A 22,286-nucleotide genomic window follows, 5' to 3' on the forward strand; every position below is an offset into this window, starting at 1 on the left:
CCTGGATTTGTTGGTTCCAAACAATCCCATGATTTGACAAATGTCACAGCTGCTCTTCATATTTGTCATAGCCTAGTGACTTGTAACTGCAAGAGGACACCAAAAAGTAATAATTAAGCTATTCCAAAATATATAGTTCTTCAATATAAACCAAAATTCATATTCTTTATGTCCCTGTTCAAGTCTTTTTCTCATGCTAATCAGAACTGTAATGGGCTACTCTATGCTCTGTGGAACATCTCCATGACGTTAAGAACTTTGCTTCGATAGTTATGGGGAGAGAGGTGAGTTGATACCATTCAATTATCCTTCTGATGTTTTTCTCCTTTTCATTAAGCTACAACAGATATTTGCAAGAATATAATGCTATGTGAGAGATATAGCTAATTTTCACCAAAAGTAATCTAGTCTTTCCATGAACCCAATATGAATGTTTTTAGGAAATAACATTAACGGTTGGCTTTCTGAGATTTTTCTTTCTACTGTTTTTCTGAAGTGGCTTTTGCGAACTATGTGTTAAATAACCTTTTCTTTTTTTCATATCTTGATTTCTGTCATTGACTTTTTGCTTTTGAGATTCGAAATCCTGCATTTGTAACACAATTGCACCTCTCATAGTGAAAGACAGATGAAAAACATATTCTGTGGCTGTAGTGCTGGTCTACACGGAAGTATAGGTGGGTCTTAGGCATATGTTCACGGTGCTGCTTTAATATTTAGTTCCATCAAAGCTGATGTGGGGAATGTCTTACATTTAAGCACTTTCCTCAGGTTTCCAGCAGTGTTACGGTCTTTAAGCTATACATGAAGCTGCAAAAACAAAAGCACACTGGGTGATTGAGGGAAATAGAAGAATAATAGGTTCTTAAAACTACAGTGAGAACTATTTAGCCACATGAAGATGTGGGAGAATCTACACTCGGTAACAACTGTTGTCAACATTTCTGAGTATGACAATATAGATTAAATTGTTTTTGGAGAGAAAAAGCTTTTCATCTAAATGGGATCACCAGAGTTACAAACCTGTGTAAGAGTAAAAATCAGAAGCTTCAGCTGAGCTTAATGGAGAGGACCTAGTTCCCCCTTTCTCTGCTGGGTGGGAAACTGCTGTGTTGTTTTAGCATAGAGTTGATGTAAGATAGCGGAGAATAAGCCTGATAGATTTTACTCAAGTTCAATCCATTGCTTCATGAGAAACAGATCTAACATAAGCCATCAGAAATCCTTGAGGCTGTTCAAGGTAGCAGTTCCTTACTAGAAGACGTGCATTTATTTCTTTCCCAAGTGAATACAAAAAAGCTAAAGGAAGTAAAATGCAAACATACAGAGAGAGTAAGGAGTCCATTTACCTGCATACATAGCTTGGGTGGTTTTTTTTGATAGCTCATACTTCTACCTAACTTGGCTATGAAAAGAGCAAAAATAGAGAAATACTGTGAGAGTTTGTTTTGCTCTGTTTCATAAAGTCATAGAATGGTTTGGTTGGAATGGACCTTTAAAGGTTATCTAGTTCAAACCCCCTGCAATGAGCAGAGACATCTTCAACTAGATCAGGTTGCTCAGAGCCCTGTCCAGACTGACCCTGAATGTTTCAAGGGATGGGCCATCTACCACCTCTCTGGGCAACCTGTTCCAGAGTTTCACCACTCCCATCTTAAAAAAAAAAATGTTTTCCCTATATCTAGTCTGAATCTACCCTGCTTTAGTTTAAAACCATCACCCTTTGTCCTATTGCTACAGGCCCTACTAAAAAGCCTGTCCTCATCTTTCTCATAAGCCTCCTTTAAGTATTGAAAGGCTGAAATAAGGTGTTCCCAGAGCCTTCTCTTCTCCACACTGAACAATTCCAGCTCTCTCAGCTTTTTCTCATAGGAGAGGTGTTCTATACCTCTCATAATTTTTGTGGCCCTCTCCAACAGGTCCATATCCTTCTTATGTTGAGAGCCCCAGAGCTGAAGGCAGTACTCCAGATGGGGTCTCAGGAGAGAACCTCATGAGGTTCACATGGGCCCACTTCTCAAACTTGTCCAGGTCCCTCTGGATGGCATCGCATTCCCCAGGCATGTCAGCCACACCACTCAGCTTGGTGTCGTCTGCAAACTTGGTGAGGGTGCACTCAATCCCACTGTATGTCATTCATGAAGATGTTAAACAGTACTGGTCCCAGTATGGACCTCTGAGGGGCACCACTTGTCACTGATCTCCATCTGGACATTGAGCGGTTGACCACTACCCTCTGGATGCAACCATCCAACCAATTCCTCTTTCACTGAACAGTCCATCCATCAAATCCATATCTCTAAAATTTAGAGAGAAGGATGTTGTGGGGGACTGTGTCGAAGGTCTTACAGAAGTCCAGATAGATGACATCCATAGCTCTTCCCTTGTCCACTGATGTAGTTACTCCATCATAGAAGGCCACTAGGTGGGTCAGGCAAGACTCGCCCTTGGTGAAGCCACCCTGGCTGTCTCGAATCACCTCTCTGTCCTCCATGTGCCTTAGCATAGCTTCTAGGACAATCTGTTCCGTGATCTTCCCAGGCACAGAGGTGAGGCTGACAGGTCAGTAGTTCCCAGAGTCTGTCTTTCTACCCTTTTTAAAAATGGGTGCAATGTTTCCTTTTTTCCAGTCACCAGGAACTTCACTTGACTGCTATGACTTTTCAAGTATCATGGAGAGTGGTTTCAGTGTAACTATCTCAGTTTAGCCTCAAGCAAAAGTTGAATCAGGTTAGGGGAGGAGTGGGCTTCGTAATGTAAATGAGGACACAGAAAAAACAAATTAAGGTCTGAAAAATGAGCAATAGAGCACAGCTGGTGGTGGCCTTCATGGGAAGAATGAAATGGGAGGAAGGAGCTTCCTCAGTCCTCCTTCCTCTGGCAGCATGTTAGATGTTTTCCGTGATGGAACCTGCCAGCCCAAGGATATCTCTGTAGCTGTGTTACCTGCTTGCTCACAAGGTATTTTTGCTTAAAAAATTAAAATTATTAGTGTTTGCCCTTGAAAATTTAAGCACTTTTGTTCTGAAAAATGATCTTTCTGCATAGGTTTTACTTCAAGATCTAAGAAGTAGGGTACAGATGGCACTTACTCCGTCATATGAAAGCTCTTAAGTACCGTCATATTTAAGAGTGACACAAAGATTTAAGTATCTTTCTTCCTTTCTTCTTTCTCTTTCTTCATCAACACATGTACTGGAAGTAGAATTACAGAAGGTCCTTATGCAGGCCATAAAACATAAAAGACAAGTGGCAGGATTTCAGTGCTTGCTCCTTACCTCCTCCTTCCCTGCACACCACCCACCCACGAACATGCTTGCTTGCTTGCCCACAAGCCTGTTACAATCTGGTTCTTGCTGAAAATTACTTTCATTTTTCACATATATCTTCAGAAGATCTGGCACAGGCATCTTTCCTTGTAATTTGCCTGATGGGTAATTTTGGGGTACTTTAGTACTGTAGATAAGGAATGTGCTGGAAATTAGATCTTGTATTTTATTTGTGTTATTGTGGGGCAAATCATAGTAGCTCCTTAAATTTTAAACTATTTCAGCCCTTCTGCTGTAAATGGAACACTGATTTCCCATTAAAGGAAGGCCTGCAGAAAGATGTAATCATACGTTCGGTGATTCAAAGATGTTTTGCATGCAGAGTTGCTAGTGACTGAAATGTCAACTCTTCTAAAACCTAAAGAAGAGTCACTTTTAATGCTCAGGTTGTTGCTATATAAAATTGATTCATAAAAAGGTTCATACAAGCTGGGCTCAGAGGCAGCCGACACCTCTGAAAGATAAGTGCAAGAAAAATAGCTGGCTCAATTAGGAGAATTGCTCTGTGCTTTTCTTTTGAAAAATCTGTCAATTACATCATATTGCTATTTTTAGGCAGATAATAAAGTGGAACACTGGGTTAATGAAAGCAGCCTGTGAAAGCTGAGCACATTCACTCAGCATATGCATGGTAGGCTATATGTCTGAGGGAAACGCATGCGATCCACCTGCTTCTTAACTACGCCTTAGATTTTTGCCTGTGAAGAAAAGCTGGCTCTATTGACAAAACAGAAAACATAATTGGAAACAATTTGTCTCTTAAACTACTCTTCACTTCTTAAATTCCTTGAGTTTATTTTAGAGGTGAGAGAACACTAATGCCACTGTCTGAACACAAATGGTGTTGAGCTGTAGGAAGGGAGGAATTTGACGTATGCGCTGGTATTCACAGCGCTCTTCTGCGAATGCTCTACATGTTTATTCTACAGTGCAATTCCCTAAAGGCTTAAAAAAATGCTCTGAGTTTTGCAGCTCCATTGAGCACACCCTAGTAGGCTATGCAAAGTTTTTTAAGTTTCTTGGTTTGAAAGTATTGTGAGTTGCAATACCATTGGTGGTGTTTGGTCAAATCAGAATTGAAAGAACTTCTGCGGTCATAATGCTTTTTATGATTGTAGAAGTCTCAGTTTCAGATATTAGGGACAACACGTAGATGCTTCCAGATCCAAATGATTGCTGCATTCAAATGGCTGCTGGTTTCGCTAGTACGGCCAAAAGAAAGCAAACAGAAAAAAAAATCAAAAAACGTAGTTAATGCTAGCAGTGGTATGCTGAATTAGATAAAGTCATGTTTATTATAACTTATCATGATCTGTACAAGAGGGAACATGCAGAGTTGTTCATATCTTCATCAGGTTGCCCAGGGAAGTGGTGGAAGTTACCATGCCTGGAAGTGTTCAAGAAACATGTAGATGTAGCACTTCAGGACATGTTTTAGTGAACATGGTGGTATTGGGTCGACGGTTAGACTTGATGATGTTAGAGATCCTTTCCAACCTTAATGATTCTATGATCAGTTGCTATTAAACATGGTGGTCTGTACGCAGCCTCTAGTTTAGGAAGTCCCTAAATTGTTAGAGTCTTGAAGATCACATGAGAGAGAAAAGTACTCTATACCTGCCTTATTTCTTTCCCTCCTTACTGAGTATTCTCCCTCCCAGCCATGGTCAGGAACTCACCTAAATTGGGATGTTACAACTTCTGGATGATGAGAAAAAAGTCAAGTAAGGACTCTCTCAGTCTCCAAGATTATGGTGAAGCACTGACTTCAGTAAGACAGTTCAAATGCTGGAAGTGAAGCATATACCAAGGACCTTGCTGAACTTGACCGCATGTTGCACAGCAAGTGGCTGTCAGGTTAGAGAAGGATTTGCATAAGCTGGAGGAGAGAGCTTTCTGTGCAGCTCCCCCATCTCTCAAGGCCTAATATGATGAATTAGAGACTCTAGAGAAAATAGAAAATCTTTTATATGAAATATTTTTTCTCCTAGAATGAGCAGATTAAGGGTTGATTAATTAATGCTGATTGTCAGCTTAATGAAGAATATAAAGATCACAGGGAAAAATTGAGCTCTTTCTGACTTACAGAGGCTGATTAGAGCAGTCATCTGGAAAGCGTAAGCTGTGATAGTACTTCTCGATTTCCAAGAATAGATTAATAACTAAATTGGTTGTTCTCTTACAGCCTTTTTAAACAGCTATACTTTTGTCCGCAGTTATTATACTCTCTGTATTGTATGAGTGTAATTTCAAAGGCTGCTGCCCAGTTTAAAGATCAGCACATACTCAGATGTCTTCTGGTTGAAAATGGTACTTATTAGCCACTGGGTAAAGGATGTTTCAGAGGCAGATGCAGCCTTTCAGTAGCATGATGTAAGAGTAGGGGAAGTAGAAAGGGGATCCAGAGGGAGATGTGGTTGCTCTTCCTGCCCCATAGGAGGGCAAGAGATCCTTTATCCCTACCAGGTCTCCTGTCTCCCATAGAAAGAACCATCACCTAATATTTCCCATTATGTCTTGTTGGCTTCTGGCAGTCTCCTGCCTCAGACAGCTGATAAATTTGCCTGTGCCTGAGGGATAGCCAGATGTAGGATGATGACATTCACTCTCCCCACCCACCCCATTTTTTCCCTGGAGACATTGTTTTCTTCTAAATCTGCATTATAATATTAGAGCTCCAGTTGTCTGTTATGTCTGAGCCCAGCTGAAAGTTATTGATGATTTCTACTTTCAACCTTGTTGTAACTGTGTGTTAGTGATATTGATGGGCAGAAGCAAACCAAAAATATGCTTGCCAATTCTGTTGTTCAGTGCAGATCCAGCTTGAGCCTGTAGGTATGTTCGCCATAATTAAAAGTTTATATAGCTAATAGTGATCCCAGATGTGCTACTTAATTCATATAATATATATGCTACTCATGCATGAAGTTTAGTTTTGACTAAATGTGTTTTGATTACGCAGGTAACTTTAAAGGGTTTTCTGATTCTTTTAACTGACAGTCAGAAATAAGCTTGTCTTTGTCTACTCGTTTCTCCATGCTTTGAAATTTGTTAGAAATTCTGTAGCTTTCCATCTATGACCTGGTTTAGCTGCCAGTGAAGTTGGCAGGACTTTTTCCACTGGCTTAATCCAAAACCAGATCAGACCACTAGAGAACAAATGATAAATTACATTCATAAGCTGGAAGTTACCACAGGCATTGATCAATACACACATAAATTTCTGCCTAGAGTGTGCAATTTGGCGTCTTTCCCTCAGTATTATCAGGATGCCCTCCACAATACAGTGAAAGGTGCATATCTAAAATGACACTTTATTTAGGGCAAGTGTTGAGACCTTGTCGAGGGGATTGCTGGAGAAGGTACATTCCTTCAGAGGTACCTGGCCATGAACAGCAGCACTTCTTACTAAAGATTCTTTTCATCATATTTTGAGGCCATCAAGTTCACTGAACTGCTCCATGTCCTTTTTTTTTTTCCCTCTTTTTATTGTTATCAGTGACAAAAGCTAAAAATTTTGACATGAGGATATTACGTTTTTTCATCAAAAAATCATTAGTTCCCCAGTACAATGCTGTGCTTAGATAGGTTTGCAAAAGCATGTAACTTCAGAATTCTTTACCAAACAGAATATTCCTCAGTTTAAATACATCTTTTGAGATCTTTCAGAATTTTAAGTGGTCTTTAACCTATTAAGACCAGCTATTAAATATTTTTCACTTCAAAGAGTAAAAATATCATTGAATATATAAAGTGAGACTCTTTTTTAGACTAAAAGCATGACTATTATCTTTCTTTTCCCAGGGAACATTTTCCCCATTATCTGCCTTGACAAACAACTAGTCTCACTAATAAATAATTCAGCAGCAAGAGACTCTGGGATTGTCTGTATAAAATTATGGCATACATTAGCTGCTGCCCTCACTAACCAGGAGGTTCTGGGAGATTTAGCCTTGACAAAATGGCATTGTTAAATCCCTGGATGTCTCCTTAAAAACTCTCCCCTAAATTTTTGGGTCTCTGCAGCTAGAAACTGACTGCTCCACTGGAAAAACAAGGACTAAAATAAGTTTTGCTCTCCTCTCCCCACCCCCCCCCCCCCCCGAAGCTTTGTTCTTTCTGAACCTCTTAAGGCTGTCTGAATATCGTATTTTACAGAATTCTTCATCTGTTTCAAGATTAATTGAGCTGTTGTTTTTAAATTGTTTGCGTGATTTTTCTTTTGCCCTGCTAAAAGAAACATTTTAAGTGCCTGACAGGTTTAAAGGGGAAATAATAAATACTCTCATCACTGATAGAGAAACTGTACTCTGTGCCCAAACTATCTGTATTAAACTGTGTGTGGGTAAGATATATTCAACATAAATTCTTGAAAGCATGAGGGTCATACTAACTTCAAGCTAAGTCTTTACCTCCAGGATCTTTCTTTCAGCTGTCAATATTTCATTTAAGGAACAAAAAGGCTGAAAACAATTAGTACTGTGCTTTCACATACATTACCCCTAGGTTAGCTATTAAAAGAACCTGTTTGGAGTCAGCAGCAGCAGTGCTCTGGTGCAGGTGGCCTGAGTGGAAGCCAACCCTGGGAGCTTCCCTGCCATACAGGGCCTCCTGCTCCCTGCACTTAGGTACCTCCACCTTCGACTTCTCTCTGCTTCTGCCTCCAGTGCTGTGCAGCTTGTTGTAAGGTTTGGACTATGTGAAATTACTACATAGTAATTTCAAAGTGATGAAATCTATACATAAAAAAACAGTGCCATATAGGGAAGACTTTTTTTTAATAGTAGTCTTATCTTTTAAAGGTGAAACTTCAGTGAAGTTGTCATGAAGGTTTTTTGCTACAAGTAGGCTCTCCAGCTTTCTGGAACTGTGAAGTCAAAGCAGAAATTGGTGTACACATCCTCTGGCCTCAGTGTACAGTTAGATTTTAATATGATAGTTTTATTCTGGATTTGAGGGAAGGGAGGTGTGAGTTTGCAGTATCACGTGGAAAACTTAGCAATAACCAAGACTGTATCTGGCCACACACCTAAAACTACAACATTGTACATGCAAGATAGGCAGAAGGTGAGTAGGGAAAGATTTTTATTGTTGGCTTTTTTGTTGTTTTTTTTTTTAACTGGTGGAAAACTGAAGCGAATAGAGTCATTTAAAGTCACACAGGATAATTAGAAAACACTCAAATATTAACCTGCACTTCTCTGAACACAGTCATCTTCTCAGTCAGCCAGTCTTTTCCACTTCCAAAAGACTGCATTTTAGCAAATATGCTGCTTTACTGTTACAGGAGGAATGATCTCTCAGGGGAAGAGACCCGTTTAGGCACAGGGGTTGGCTGCCCAGCCTATTGATAGACTTTTTCATTTTGAGAGATGATGTTAGGGGAGCAACTGTAGCCATGTGGGAGATCTACAGTGTTTGAACCCAGATGAAGCTATTAATTACTCTTTGCTGTAGACAACTGAAGTTTCCACCAGTCTTGCCACTTTTACAGGGATCAGAATAATTAACGCAAAGACGACAAATCCTGTAATGGAAAGTCCCTTGTTCTGTTAAAGAAGGGCTGTAGGTATTGAGGTTTCCACAGACACATTTCTTGCTTCCATTTGTTTTGCTCTGATTTTGAGGTGGTTTTTTTTTTTAGAATCTGATTATCAGTCACTTGAATTAATTCTCAGTGCCAATTGCAAAAATGTCTGAAAGCCATTTCATCATATAGACTTTAAGCAGTAAGTTAAAGAACTCGTGAGGGGTTCTTGTTCAGTTTTCAAATGAGTGCATCTTTTGAATTTAGCAGTTGGAAAGCAGATTCTGGAGCATGTAATCAGGGAGAGACAGTGGTGAAAAGGGGTTAGAAAACCTTAGAACTTGTTCATATTTTGATTTTCTAGGGCATGCAGACCTTGCCAGAAGCATTTTTTCCACCCCCCAAAAAATTTAATCATATGAAAGACCAAAGCAAAATGAACTGGATCAGTACCTAGTTTCAGTTTAAACTTTCTCTTGATACGAAAGTGTTGAATATTCCTTATGTTGTCCTACATCCAAAAGATGTAGTTAGTTTTATCTGTTCTGGCTACGGTGAAAGGATTTGGGGAGTCCCGTGTTGTTTCTGCAAAGACATCTTGATGTAGAAAATACACTGTTTCTTCCACAAATATTCACACATGCAAGTGTGATGCCTATTTCCTGTGCTAAAAAACTCAGCAAAACCATCTTGTACTAATGCTTGTTGAAAGGGGACTAAGAAAGAATAAAGAAAAGCTGTTACCTAGCAGAAAAATATTTTTCAGAGTCCTAGTTTGTAACTTGTCATGATTACAAATTTTGAGGGCAACTGTTATGTCTAAGCAGATATTGAAGTGAGAATTTTCAGTTACTGTAGTTACTTAGGTGCTGAAGGAGAACTGATTCTTAAAAAGCACTTTGCCAAATAACTGTTAAATGCATAGGCTGCAGACTGAATGAACACAGTGAAGAAAAATTACAAGAGAATGTCCCATAGCAACAAAATCTATTAGTTTGCCATTTTTAATAGGAAAGATGTATTCTTTCTAAAGTCATAAACAGAGAACCTTAAAACATCATCTGTTTATCTAGCTAGGATAAGATCCCATATATGTACAATCTTCAACTGTGATTCCACACAGAACCTTCAATATTTATTATTTATTTCCTCTTACATTTTATCATTATTATTAATGGAAGGGCCCCAAAATATAATCAGGACTCAGACCTAGAATGCCTGATAGTATAGAAATAGCATAGGATATCTATCTTGCACCAGAAGACTTGTAATGAAATAAAGACATTAATGTATATAGTTATGCACGTGTATCTAGTTGCCACCTTGAGCCTCTTATACTATTTATCTAATAAATAAACAAGACAGTAACTTCTGAGATTGCACAATGTATCTGAACTGGTGGATCTGAAAGCAATTCTGAGCTTCTGGGTTTAGGAGCTTGTCCTTGTCTCAATGTGACCCACTATTAGAGCAGAACCAGAAGCCTGCCAGCCAGCCTCTGTAAGAGCTTGGCAAACAGGCCAAAACAGAGCCTAGATTTTTTTTTTTTTTTTTGTCCGGATTCTAGATTTGAACCAATTTTCAGATGAAACCCTAAACTGAGCCTTAAATGATTTCACACAAATGTTCTGAAATGCAGTGTCCTGAGGAGTTTGGAATACGCCACCACTCAGTTTCTAGTGTTCTAGAATAGGTGTCAAAAGTTTTCATGTAGAAACAACCCAATTTTCAGTTAAAACCAAACACAATAATTTAATTTAAATGCTCACTAAATTATTTCAGCCTGAGTATAAGGTTTGCAGTGAAGAAAAAAACATTCATCTTGAAAATTTTTGGGAGAAACATTCTTTAAAATTCTATGTAAATGCCATCTAATTTTATCATGTACTGATAAGATTTTTTTGATTTTGTTTGTTTTTTCTCCTTCCTGTTTGCCTTCCCTTAATTGTTCGTCCACTTTGCTCCATTTGTTTCTCTTTAAAATATAGAGAAATTGATGCTCTCAAAGGGATAAAACCCAAGATCCTCATCCTTCCCCCAAGTCCTTTTCTTTATAGAGGGCAGATGCTCAGTGAGTGGATGGTTTTTGTCAGCCTCCAGTCTTGCAACTCTCTTCTGGTTGTCAATTGGCAAAAAGTGCAGCTCTGGGAAGTGAGCCATCACACAGTCCATGTAGCCAGAGCCTGCTGTAACCTTCAGCAAGAAGGCAAGGCAATTTGAAGAGTAACAGCAAAAGTTAATACTTTCCTTTTCTGAAAACTCTCCTCCATACCCTGGATCCTCAGTGGAAAAAGTAAACAGCATAGTAAACCAAATTACTTCTTTGCAAACATAAAAGGTTGAGCTGACCTCTGCAGGAGAAATTCTGCAACCTCAAGACTCTGGAGGACCAGCTGGCCCGGCTTTGTTAACTGTAAATGTACAGCGTTCTTGAAAATCATCTCTGGCTGTGATTTACAGCTGGAAAACTTATACCGAGCCATATGCCAGAAGGAGTGGGACAGAGCTGAAAATGCAGCTCTTGAAGAGAAAGATTTGAGTCTGACAGTGATACCGGGTGAAGATTGCTTTATCTCCTTCAGATTAATTTCAAAATTTTTAAGAACAGGAAGTGTGGGTTCTGAAAAAATGTAGGGGTATTTTGCTTGATTGCTCAGTGGGTTATGCTGGTTTATTATGGAAAGAAGTCTGGTAGACTCTTTTATAGATGCTAGGATGTTCATTGTCTGCGTTTGTGATGAAGGCAAGACTAGCCTCTTAAACTCTTCTGGGAACCAAGATATTGACAAAATATTTTAAAAAAGCTGAAGCTTAATTGAAAATATCTAAAGGCATGTTTGGACATTGTTTCAGGAGGTACAGATGTGACCCTTCAAAAAGGCAAAATAGAGATATAAGAGGGATTGCTTTACAAATAATTCATTAAGAAATCAGACCTAACTTTAGTCTGTACATGAAGCTTTCAGGAACGTTTACAAAGGTTTGTGCTTAGAGGTGCTTAGAACAGGTACACAGCTCCCTAGAGTTTTTAAAAAAAAAAAAAAAAGGTAAGAAATGCATGACATTTCCATTACAGTAATGACTAATAACTGACCTAGGCTCTATTATTCAGAAAATAAATGAGCAGTACAGTTCTTTCAGACACTAATTGTCATGTTATTGCTACTGTTCTAGCAAACACAAATAGGAAAAACAATACTGCAAAATGAAATTAGCCTTGATAAATGTGTTGTGTGATCTGTGGCAGTGGAAAAAGTCTTTTGGATCAGTGTAAATTTCCTAATCTGTCTTTAGAAATTGAGGCTGACATATATTCTCTAAGCCTTTTCTCAATAAGGGCAATTAAAAAAATCTTGTCATTCTGGCAAAATTTCTCTCCATGACATCCAGATCACCTGTCGTGCATCTCCACTCGGTCAAAATGAACAGAAGAGAGAAGGTACTGGATTTTGTTAAATCATTCATCTAATACTTTTTCTTAAATGACAGAAATATCCTATGGACTCTCTTTTTGAGGACAACTTCTGCTAAAACCAGGAAGGATAGTCAAAAGTTTCTAGCCTTATAGCAAATTTTTAAAGGTTAACTGCACATCTGCATCAAATTCTCTGAAAGACCAGTTCCTCCTGTGATGCAGAAGGACTGAAGCTCTTCTAAGCACCATCAGGTGCTTTGGTTTGTGCTTCCACAAATCCTGCCTGAATCTTCAAGGTGGATCCTGAGGATCCTCTCTTAGTTTCAAGCTCAAGCTGGAGGTACCAAAACTCATACGTTTCTAATGGAAGATAAAGTTGTGTCACTGGGAGGGTCTGTCTCTGGCAGTTAAGTGCCAATCTGTGCTTTCCTCTTACATACTGCACAGCTGCACGGACTGGATGCCTTCTGAATGTCGCATCCACTGAGATGTCCTATGCAGAGCAGAGCACCAGGCAATGTTGCTGTTGTCCTCTGTCTTGACACTTGTTTGGAGATAGTTTCTCCCTGTCAGAGATGTGCATCAGCATCTCCCATCTGGCTCATCCGGAGGCCAGGCAGGGGCACATCTGGGGCAAGGCAGCTAAACCACTCCACTTCTAGAGCATGAGTGAACCCTTACTAGGATGATGTGTCCACTTCTGAAGGTGTTTAAGTCTCCTCAGGTGTTGCCTATGGAAACTGAACACAAGTCAGTGCTGTAAATTCTATACTTTGTTTCAGGTGACCTGATACCTGGGAGTAATACTAGCTAAAAAACCCTACAACTAATTAGTCTAGAAACCTTGTTTGGCAGTAGAGCAAGTACTTGTGCCCAGTGATAATAAACTGGAAAATTGTTAGGATTTTATTAGAAGAAATAAAGCATTCAAGATTTATTTCCCCCCCCCTCCTTCACAAATTACATGTTTGACCACCTACATTGTTTCATGAGGGACTCAGGCTGGCTATTTTATATCTGGAAGGCACTTGACTATGCCTATGAACACAATACCTTTTTTCTTTTTCTTTCTTTTGATGGAGAGAAAGTGTATCAAACATGGAAGATTTAGGAAGTGTGAGACATAAATGTGGGCCTTGTAGAATGTTTCCTTTCAGAAGAAGAAGCAGGTACAAGATATAGACACAGACATTGAGACTGATACCTGGCTGAGGAAGAGCTAGGATTTGGAGAAACAGTGAGAGTTTATGTCGCAGTGTTCCTTCTGGAGTTCTCTGTTATCCTGGAGACAGTAAAAATCTGCAGAGAATAATTTAGGTATAAGGGAATTATTTTGAAGGGGAAAACAAACAAATGAACAAAACCAACTCAAAACTGTAAGTATGTATTAAAAACAGTGAAAGATTGAGTATATTCACCTGAAGCCATCAAGGAACTTGGTAAGACCAAGATGTCAGGAACTTCTTTGCTTGATCATTGCTGTCTAGAGTGTCGATGTGATTAGCAACACAAATGTTCTGGTGTATGCAGAGCTTCTTTAATTAACTCGGCTGTTGAGGATGAGGGAAGCTATCTGAGAATTTATTTTCAGTATCATGTATAGCAAGCTGGACTTGCTATTTTTGGGCAGATCAGCTCTGCCCTGAATACACACTAAGAGTAGACTTGCCACGTGCACAGTGTGATATGTGGCCTTTGCTCATTGTGTGATGATGTTGATCACACAGGCGGCAGCTGAGGCTCTTCATGCATGTGCTCAGAGGGTCTCCCTGGTGCTGTTGGAAGACAATGTGCTGATGATGGGTACCATTTTGAGCAAAGGAAATGATGTCAAATGTCAGACTGCATTGAAGAGATGAGTCTTTTTGGAGTTTGGTTTAGATTTGAATCTAGTAGTACAGTCTTTGGTATTGCACATACAGGAGGAACTGCTGCCATTGACTAGAAAGCATGAATTCTAGGAAACTGCCACCACAAGTTATTCAACGGGGCTTTGGAGGCCCAAAGCTGGGGCTTTGGAGTTTGAGGTTTGCAATAGTGGGGGAGCCCATGTAAGATGTCTCCCTTACTAAAGGATTCATTTGTGCTGTTAGCTAGGGCAATAAGAGTTTGGAGAAGCCAGGATTTATTCACCAAGATATTATAGTCCTGTCTCATACAGGATCCTACTGGAAACAGGCTGCGGCTCAAAATGAAACTCATTACATCTTGCTGTTGTGAAGATGTGTCTATTGTTGTTGAAGATTATCACTAAGCACATTGAGGTCCTTCACTTAGCACTGTGATGGCCACATCCATGGCACAGAGGGAACTGATCTGTCAGCAGTGGCATTCAAATAAGTGAAAAACCCATAGCAGAGTTCCCTTGCTTGATATATTGATAACAGATTCTTGATATTTACCACAAACCCCAGATGGAAGATAAAAAGCTGTGGGCACAAGACACAAGCTGAGTAGGCAGAAGATTGTTCATGGGGCTTGCAGAGCAGGGACTGGCTTTTTCTGGAAGCTCACAGGTGAGCATAAGGAAGGAAACGACACTGAGGGATGTTAGCAAAGGAAGGTGGGGCAACTTAAAGAATCTAGAGGGGAAAACTAAATCATTGAGTTCAAAAGGAATTCCCTTTGGGAGGCTGAGAGTGAACCTAACTATGAGGGTCACAAGCTGTCAGAGGCAAGCAAGCCATGGGAAGCAGCAAATCACATAAGGATTTTGTGAATGGGGAACTGAAAGCAAAATTGGAAGATTTTATGGATTAAGAGTGAACAGAGGAGTGCGTTCTTATCAATGGAGCTCTGGTTTAGGTTACTGCAAAAGGAAAACTTCTGGTTGAATTAACAATTGTGTCTACATTCAGTATATTTTTACCTTCCTATTTTATATGTTCATTTTCTTCTTTGTTGCTCCATGTTCTGTCTTTGATTCAAGCCATTTACTGTTGCGATCATTTTTTTTAATATATCAACCCACTGTGAGCAAGCATAATGGAAATTGGTCAATGAGTGTTAATTTTAAGTGTCTCCACATGAGCCACAGGTATGGCTCACACATGTAAACAAAATGAGTGGCAGGTTTCTGTAAATAACTCTCCCACTGTAACCATCACACAGGGTGTTGCTTTTTATAGGTTTTTAATAAAGATGTCAAAATTAGCTCACTTGATTAAAAGAACATTCTCTAATAGCTTGTCAGGTTTGTAATTTTCAAGTAAATTAAGATGATGAGTAAGTAATCTGGAGTAAAAAATCTGTAGTAAAAATCTGGAGTATGACAAGTTGAAGTTGGGAAGTTTTGATATTCTGTGCTCGTGAATTTTAATGTCTAGTAGCAAATAACTCTTAAGTATAGTTCTAATACATCTTTCATGTTCAACTTTATGATGTGCACCAGGCAGTGCCAAAACAGTATATGACTGCAGATGTGCTGAGCAGGGCTAGAGACTTGTGATAAATATGTGTTTAATATACTTGAAAACTTAAGAACATTTGGGAGCACAATAAAAATAAAACATTTGCCCCATGACACTTAACTGAGTGCAAACAACAAGTTATCAATGCAAGGGGTATTCATTGCTTTTTCACAGAACAAAAAAAAAAAAGAAAAAAGGAATGAAGAAATGTATAGTCTCTATTCTTTTGTCCTTAAACTGCATCCTTTTTACTACAGCCATAATGTCATTGTGATTATACAGCCCAGGTGATTCCTGAGTATGGAGAACACCCCTATAAATAACTCTGGTGGTCCAGTTTGCATGTTTTTAGAGTTTGACCCAAATACGTATTCCTTGAAAGATATATCCATATCACAGGAGGAAGAGAGGTGAAACCATATGTTTGGGAAATTTCATCTCTAAAAGACAGGAACAGCCTCTGCTAAATCTCATTTCTTGTGCATATAAAAACCACATTCTTTTTTTTTATTTTGTAATTTGCATCATACAGAAAGGGCTGAAAGTTGGTATTTGTCTGTTAAACGGGTAAGTTATTTTAAGCTCTGTGGCATTAAACTCAGTCATTCTTTTTCAAGTTTTCTGCTGTATAATTTAATTGAGATGTTCAGAAGTACCTTGACATTCTTTGCCTCTAGTTCGAGTCCTAGGCACTGCTCCTGGACCTTATTATATTCAATAAGAACTATACAGACAAACTGAGGTTCCCAATGGCTGGAAAGATCAGAGGATATTTGTTACAAAAATTGCTTGAAAGCATTTCATGAGGTATCATCTGTGGGTTTTTTTTGTCATTAAATAGTTCATTAATCTCTTAATAGGTAAATTACTCAGTTTTCCCCCTGCACACAGACCCACCAACTCCTCCTGTACCATTAAGAATGATGTAGATTAAAAAAAAAATGACATGAATAAAAGAAAAACTGTGCAATTCTAGTAGTTAACATTTAACTCACAAAATTACTTCAGCAGCTGTGCTGTTCATACTGGGAATCAACGTATACTGGCAGTGACCAGGAATACAACTTCTCAATATTTATCTTGTAGTTATAGGCTGTCTCATTAATTTTTAAGATCTGCGATGGCAGTGTTCAAGGCTCTTGTCTTTTTGTTATTAACATGGCTGGCACATGCTTTGGAAATCGCTAAATAATAAGTCAGGTGCTTGTTGCTACTTTAATCTTTTCTCCAGACGAAAAACTTCTGATTTTAATGTATAATGAAGAAGACTTAAAGCTCCACTTCTTTCTTCCTCTGGGGAGGTGTCCTTAATAGTTTCAGTGGTTTGTGTCTGATAATCCTATTCACTTCCTGACAGTAATGATGGTTTGAAATGCCTTTGTCTGAGACAAGCTTGTGATACTCCCTGGTGTTTTTTTACCTGCTGGAGACGGCTTTTTTTTCTTTTTAACACCTTCACTGATCATAAGAGATTTTTTTGAGGACAAGTGACAGTAGTAGTATCGAAGTCATTGAAGGTATACTCTGGTAGCTCCTGTAAAACCTAGACGAGCCATGTGAATGCATTATAATTTTCAAAAATCAGAAATTTACTTTCAAATTTCACTCTTGATATGACTGGTTGCAAACTTCGTGGCATGTTGTTGCTCAGTGTGTTGCTCCAGCTATGAGGCCTCGTGCTGTATTAGCTGTGCATAAGTGATGCATTCCTTCAACCTGTGAGCCCTTAAGAAGAATGGAGAGGAATCTCCTAGTTTTCTTCTTTATTTCCTTGTGACATGCAAACAACAGACTGCCTCAACTTTTGTGCTGCTGTCTAAATTGCCTGCTTTGGCCAGGAGCATTACCTGACCGCTATTCACAACATGGGAATAATACACGCTGTGCTTCTGAATGATGAACTGAAAGCTTTTGTTACAGCTACTGTGTTGTGGTATAATATACTCATGAATAAGTAACTAAAAATTGTCGGAAAGCAATATTATGTAATTAAAAAATCTCCTTTACAAATACATTTGTGAAACAGAAGGACAAGAAAGTAAATTGATTCAACTATTTGCAATGTAAAGTGTCTTCATGATATCTGTGGGGTTACAGGATATATAGTGGGTTATTACACATGCAAATTGAGTGTCTAGGCAATTGTTTTTTTCCATCCTTTCTACTGTTAATTAGTTGGCAATTTTTTACATGAGTCCCATGCTAAACAATTACTTTGCCTCTTGCTTCTTCTTTCACAGTCTTGGTTGTTTCAATTCCAAGTAACTACAATAATTTAGAGCTATGGTAACAGATTTATAGCAACTAAAATGATGACAATAATACAATTGTAGAAATGGAGATGTTCTGGAATGGGAGAAGAGAAGATTCATATTCTTGCCCTGTTTTGACTTACCTCAGATAAATACTCTGTCTTCAATTCCTATTTTAAGTTGATACATATGTAGGTAAGATGCCTCAACAACTAAGTGATCCTAATACCAAAACTCAGATAAGTCAATAGAGAGTTCCTCTTTGCAGAAATACCTGTCAGAAACTCCTTTGTGTAAGGATGAGAACTGTATCACAAAATCCTCTGCACAGTGAAAATGGTCTTTAATGTTCCAATACGTTTAAAAGCTCTAATCCCTGTCTTGACTTTTAGAAGAAAATTTAAGCCTGCTTTTTTTTTTTTATAAGGTGTGGGGAGAACAGGACCTCAGGGCTGTTGCAAGCCTGAAAAGAGTCGTAGTGAAACTTTGGTTGTTTGTGGCAAAAAAATGAAATTTTGGTTGGTTGCTGGTTATGGTTTGGTTGGTTTGCTTGTCTGGGCAACAAGACCTTGAGATCTTGACCCAAAAGGATCTCCAGAGGCTTGTAAAGGTAGCTAGTCCTAAGACTTTTCTTCTTGTGCTGTGACAGTGTAGCCCAGGTTGTTCCCTTCCCCAAGCTAATACAGAAATGATGAGGCTTTGGGCAACCTGGTGTAGTGGAGGATTTCTCTGCCCATGGCAGGGGGGTTGGAACTAGATGATCTTTGAGGTCCCTTCCAACCCTAACCATTCTATGATTCTATGAGTTGTTGCCATGGTATAGTGCTCTGAGAGACCGAGAATCTAAGAGCTAGTCCTCAGAACAACAAGCACTTCTTCCTGTTGAACTTTTATCTATATACTGGACATGACGTTGCATGATATGGAATACTGCATTGGTGAATTTAGCACTCAATCCTAAGTTTAAATTCAAATAATAAGAGGAGTTGTGGACCTGTTGTGCTCCTGCACGCTGGCAAAACACAAGAAGCCGAAAAGTCTGTGACGTCTCAGTACCAACTATAAACATCAGTGGCTATCAATGTTCTTCTCATAATGAATCCCAGACTAAAACCAAACTACAGAGCTCTGTAGCTGCTAAAAAGAAAAACTAGTTCTCCCAGTCAAAACCATTGACTATCTCCCAGGACATTCCTTAGCCAAAGCTGCAGAAATTTACGTTTTTCCCTTGAGTTCATCCCTGGCTACATTGGCCAAAGGATGGTGATCCTCATGCAAGTGAGGCTCCTGTGGCTGCAGGATAGCTGATGCTATTTTGTGTAACACCACAGCAGCCATGATAAAAGCACACACAATGCTATGGACAGCTGAAGTGTGTAACCAGTTGTGAGCATGATTTGTAGCTGTGTTACTTCTCCAAGGTGATGAAGAGAGAGCCCCTGGTGAGACAGTCAACCTGTGGCAACGGACACAGACATAAGACACTTCCCCATCCCCTGTCTCCTTTCCACCTACTTCCATGAGCAAGCCCAAAGGCCATTGCAAGGGGGATCAAAGTGAAGATACAGCCCTTCCTCTGACAGGCAGACCGCCAAGCTCCCCTCACACAGAGCTGCAAGAGGGCATGCCGGTGTCTCTGGCTGTATGCCATGGCTGGCTGCATAGTATTTTTATGGGGAGACAGGAGGACTTTTCAGGTCTCTGGTTCAAGTGTCTGACTTCACCCATGCCTGTATCCACGGTGGCCTGAGGTGTGGATATATGGGTGTGCATCATTTTTCTCTTGCAAGATGTTGCTTTTGGGACGTGGACAACTTTGGTACATCATCTAGGAAGGAAGTATAGCAGGCTTAACACAGTCCTGACATATGCAGAAAGCACCTGAGAAAGCCTCGTGCCCCTTTGTGTAGGGAAGTAGTCTCTGGAAAGCTGGCACTGTGAGCGTGTTTTCTGCCTCTGAATGCAGAGATCATGCTGACACTGGGAAGAAGTGCTGTCAGAATGCCCTGCAGGAACAAACAGATGTGAAGTAACATTTTCCAAACGATTTTTGACTCCGCATGGCACAGAATTACCTTCTGAAGTCACTTTTGAAATTGTTCCCTCGTAGTTCTTCTGGTAAAGGGACTCCTGCCTGCATCTCTATTTTGGAAATGCTGCCTACTCCTGCCAATTTATGAGGTTGTGTCACAGCACTGTGCCTGCTTCATCTCTTGTCTCTAGGGACTGTGATGTGTGTGCAGCCAGGGGCAGTGACTGAAACTTCAGCCTTGACCTTTATTTCTTAATTTCCAAAATCAGTCTGAATTTTACTGTGGCCTTTGGATGTGCTCCAGCTACTTAACCATAAGTACGCTGATGCAAAGTTTTCCTATCCAGGACACAGAAGCAGTCCCAGGAGATGATTCTGTTGTAATTGCTTGGGCTGCTGTTTATGTTCCCACATGCAAAGAGGCTTGGTGGGGTTTAGTGTTTTTTTTTTCTGGTTTTGCAAATCCTCTTTCTCACTTGGCCTTTTGTAAGTGGCATTTTAAATTTAGACAAGACATAAAGCTGCTTGTTTAAAGTGACTTCTTTTAACTGAATGCTCCTTATTGCATCTCCTTTTCTTCATTCTTATGTGTATTTTTAACTTGTCTCAAGTTGTCAGTAAGTGTTTCCTTAAAGTCCAGACTATAAAGTTTGGGTCCAGCAGGAGAAGCAGTAGAGTTGTGTGAGTGCCTCTTCCCATGATATTCTAACCCTCATGTTAAACTGCCAGTGTTGCAAGTATTTTGAAAGTTCAGGTCCTTTCCATTGCAATCATATACAATCTAGGAGATTAAAGAAAAATAAAAAGCATGGTTTCACAGGTGAACAACCTAACATTTATATTTTGTGTTGTTTGGTAGTGATTCTGAGCCAAAACCTCTGGCAGAGGTCAGCTTTGTTCAATATCTATATTAAGCTCTTTGGTTTTGTGCAGCTACATACAGGCTCTGCAAAGCACAGCAGCCATTTTCAAATCATTTGGTGAGACTGCCCAAAAGGTATTTTTACCCCTTCCATCATCTGTCAGAAATATTAGTAGAAAAATAATAGTGCAGAATTATGATACATAATTAATTATTTCTAAAGCAACAGGCGTGCAATAGAGCATTTAAAAAGTACATGAACAACCCATTACTCAACAGTTTTCTGAGGCTTTCTACATAGTTATTCTGTGTAGTTTTCTGTAGGTTGGCTGTTAAATAAAAGTCTTTGTGTTCTGGTTGTATTTTGCCTTGGAGAGTTGATGTGGCCCTGAACCCAGCGGGCAGGTCCCTGCTTTTTACCACCCTTCTCTTAAGGAGATCTGAAAGGGATTGCCTTTTCCCCCCAAAAGTATCCATTTGACTGGTGCAGTTTCCCATGATGCTCCTGTTTGCTTCTGATTGTGAAAATTCATTGTTAGGAAACAGCAGACTCTGGGCCCCAAAACCTTAAAATTTTGTTTTTCCTCTCTCTTCATAAAACTAAGAGGTCTGAGGTGCTGTGACATCAGTCACTGATAACACTTTGCTCTCTGTTTTCTGTTGAATGAGATTGTCAGCAGGTAACCATCTGTGCTTCACTGGGTAACCATATTAAACTAATGTAAAAAATCCCATACATGGCTGATAACTGCTTAAACGCATGCTGGACACACTGAGGCCCATTGGGTACATGATGTGTAGTGAGAATGAGTAAATAATAAATCCAGTGACTTCTTAAATCATACTATCTGTTGTTAATGATAGCTGAACACAGAGAATAGATTTACTTGCACGCTCTGCAAAAAGGTTTTGTGCGTTTGTCTTGGCCTCTGGGGCCAATCTTTCCTGTGGTACTGAAATGGACTCTTTTGCTTGACTTGGTCTGTGTTTTTGTCATACATGACAGCCTTTACAGTTTCCTCAATATTTCTGTTCATCTGAGGAGTCGTAAAAAATATATTCAACCCTTTTCCTAGCTCTATAAATAACCTCTATACCCTTTATAACATGTTCCTCTGTAACATCTAAGGAGTCAACATTCCTTTGGCATTAAACAAAATCCTCTCTAGTCTCTATAACTGCTTTTTAAATTGATAATGCTGCTGAGGCATTTTCTTCCCTGACCACCCTATGCTTACAGAAGGAATTAGATTCCTCAGACTCTGCTCCTCAGTAGAGGCTCTGGAAATCGTAATTCACGTGCTCTTTGAGATCAGACATTTGTTTGGTTTCTTTTAATGCAGCAGAAGGTGTGTTGATCATATTTATTGAATGCTCCAGAAAGAGTGTGCATGTGATCACTGAAATTCCCTTGGTTTGGGGTTTACTATTATAGACTTGTAACTGCAAATGCAACCCT

This window comes from Tauraco erythrolophus, chromosome 7 (assembly GCF_009769465.1).
Source record: "Tauraco erythrolophus isolate bTauEry1 chromosome 7, bTauEry1.pri, whole genome shotgun sequence".
Lineage (NCBI taxonomy): Eukaryota > Metazoa > Chordata > Aves > Musophagiformes > Musophagidae > Tauraco > Tauraco erythrolophus.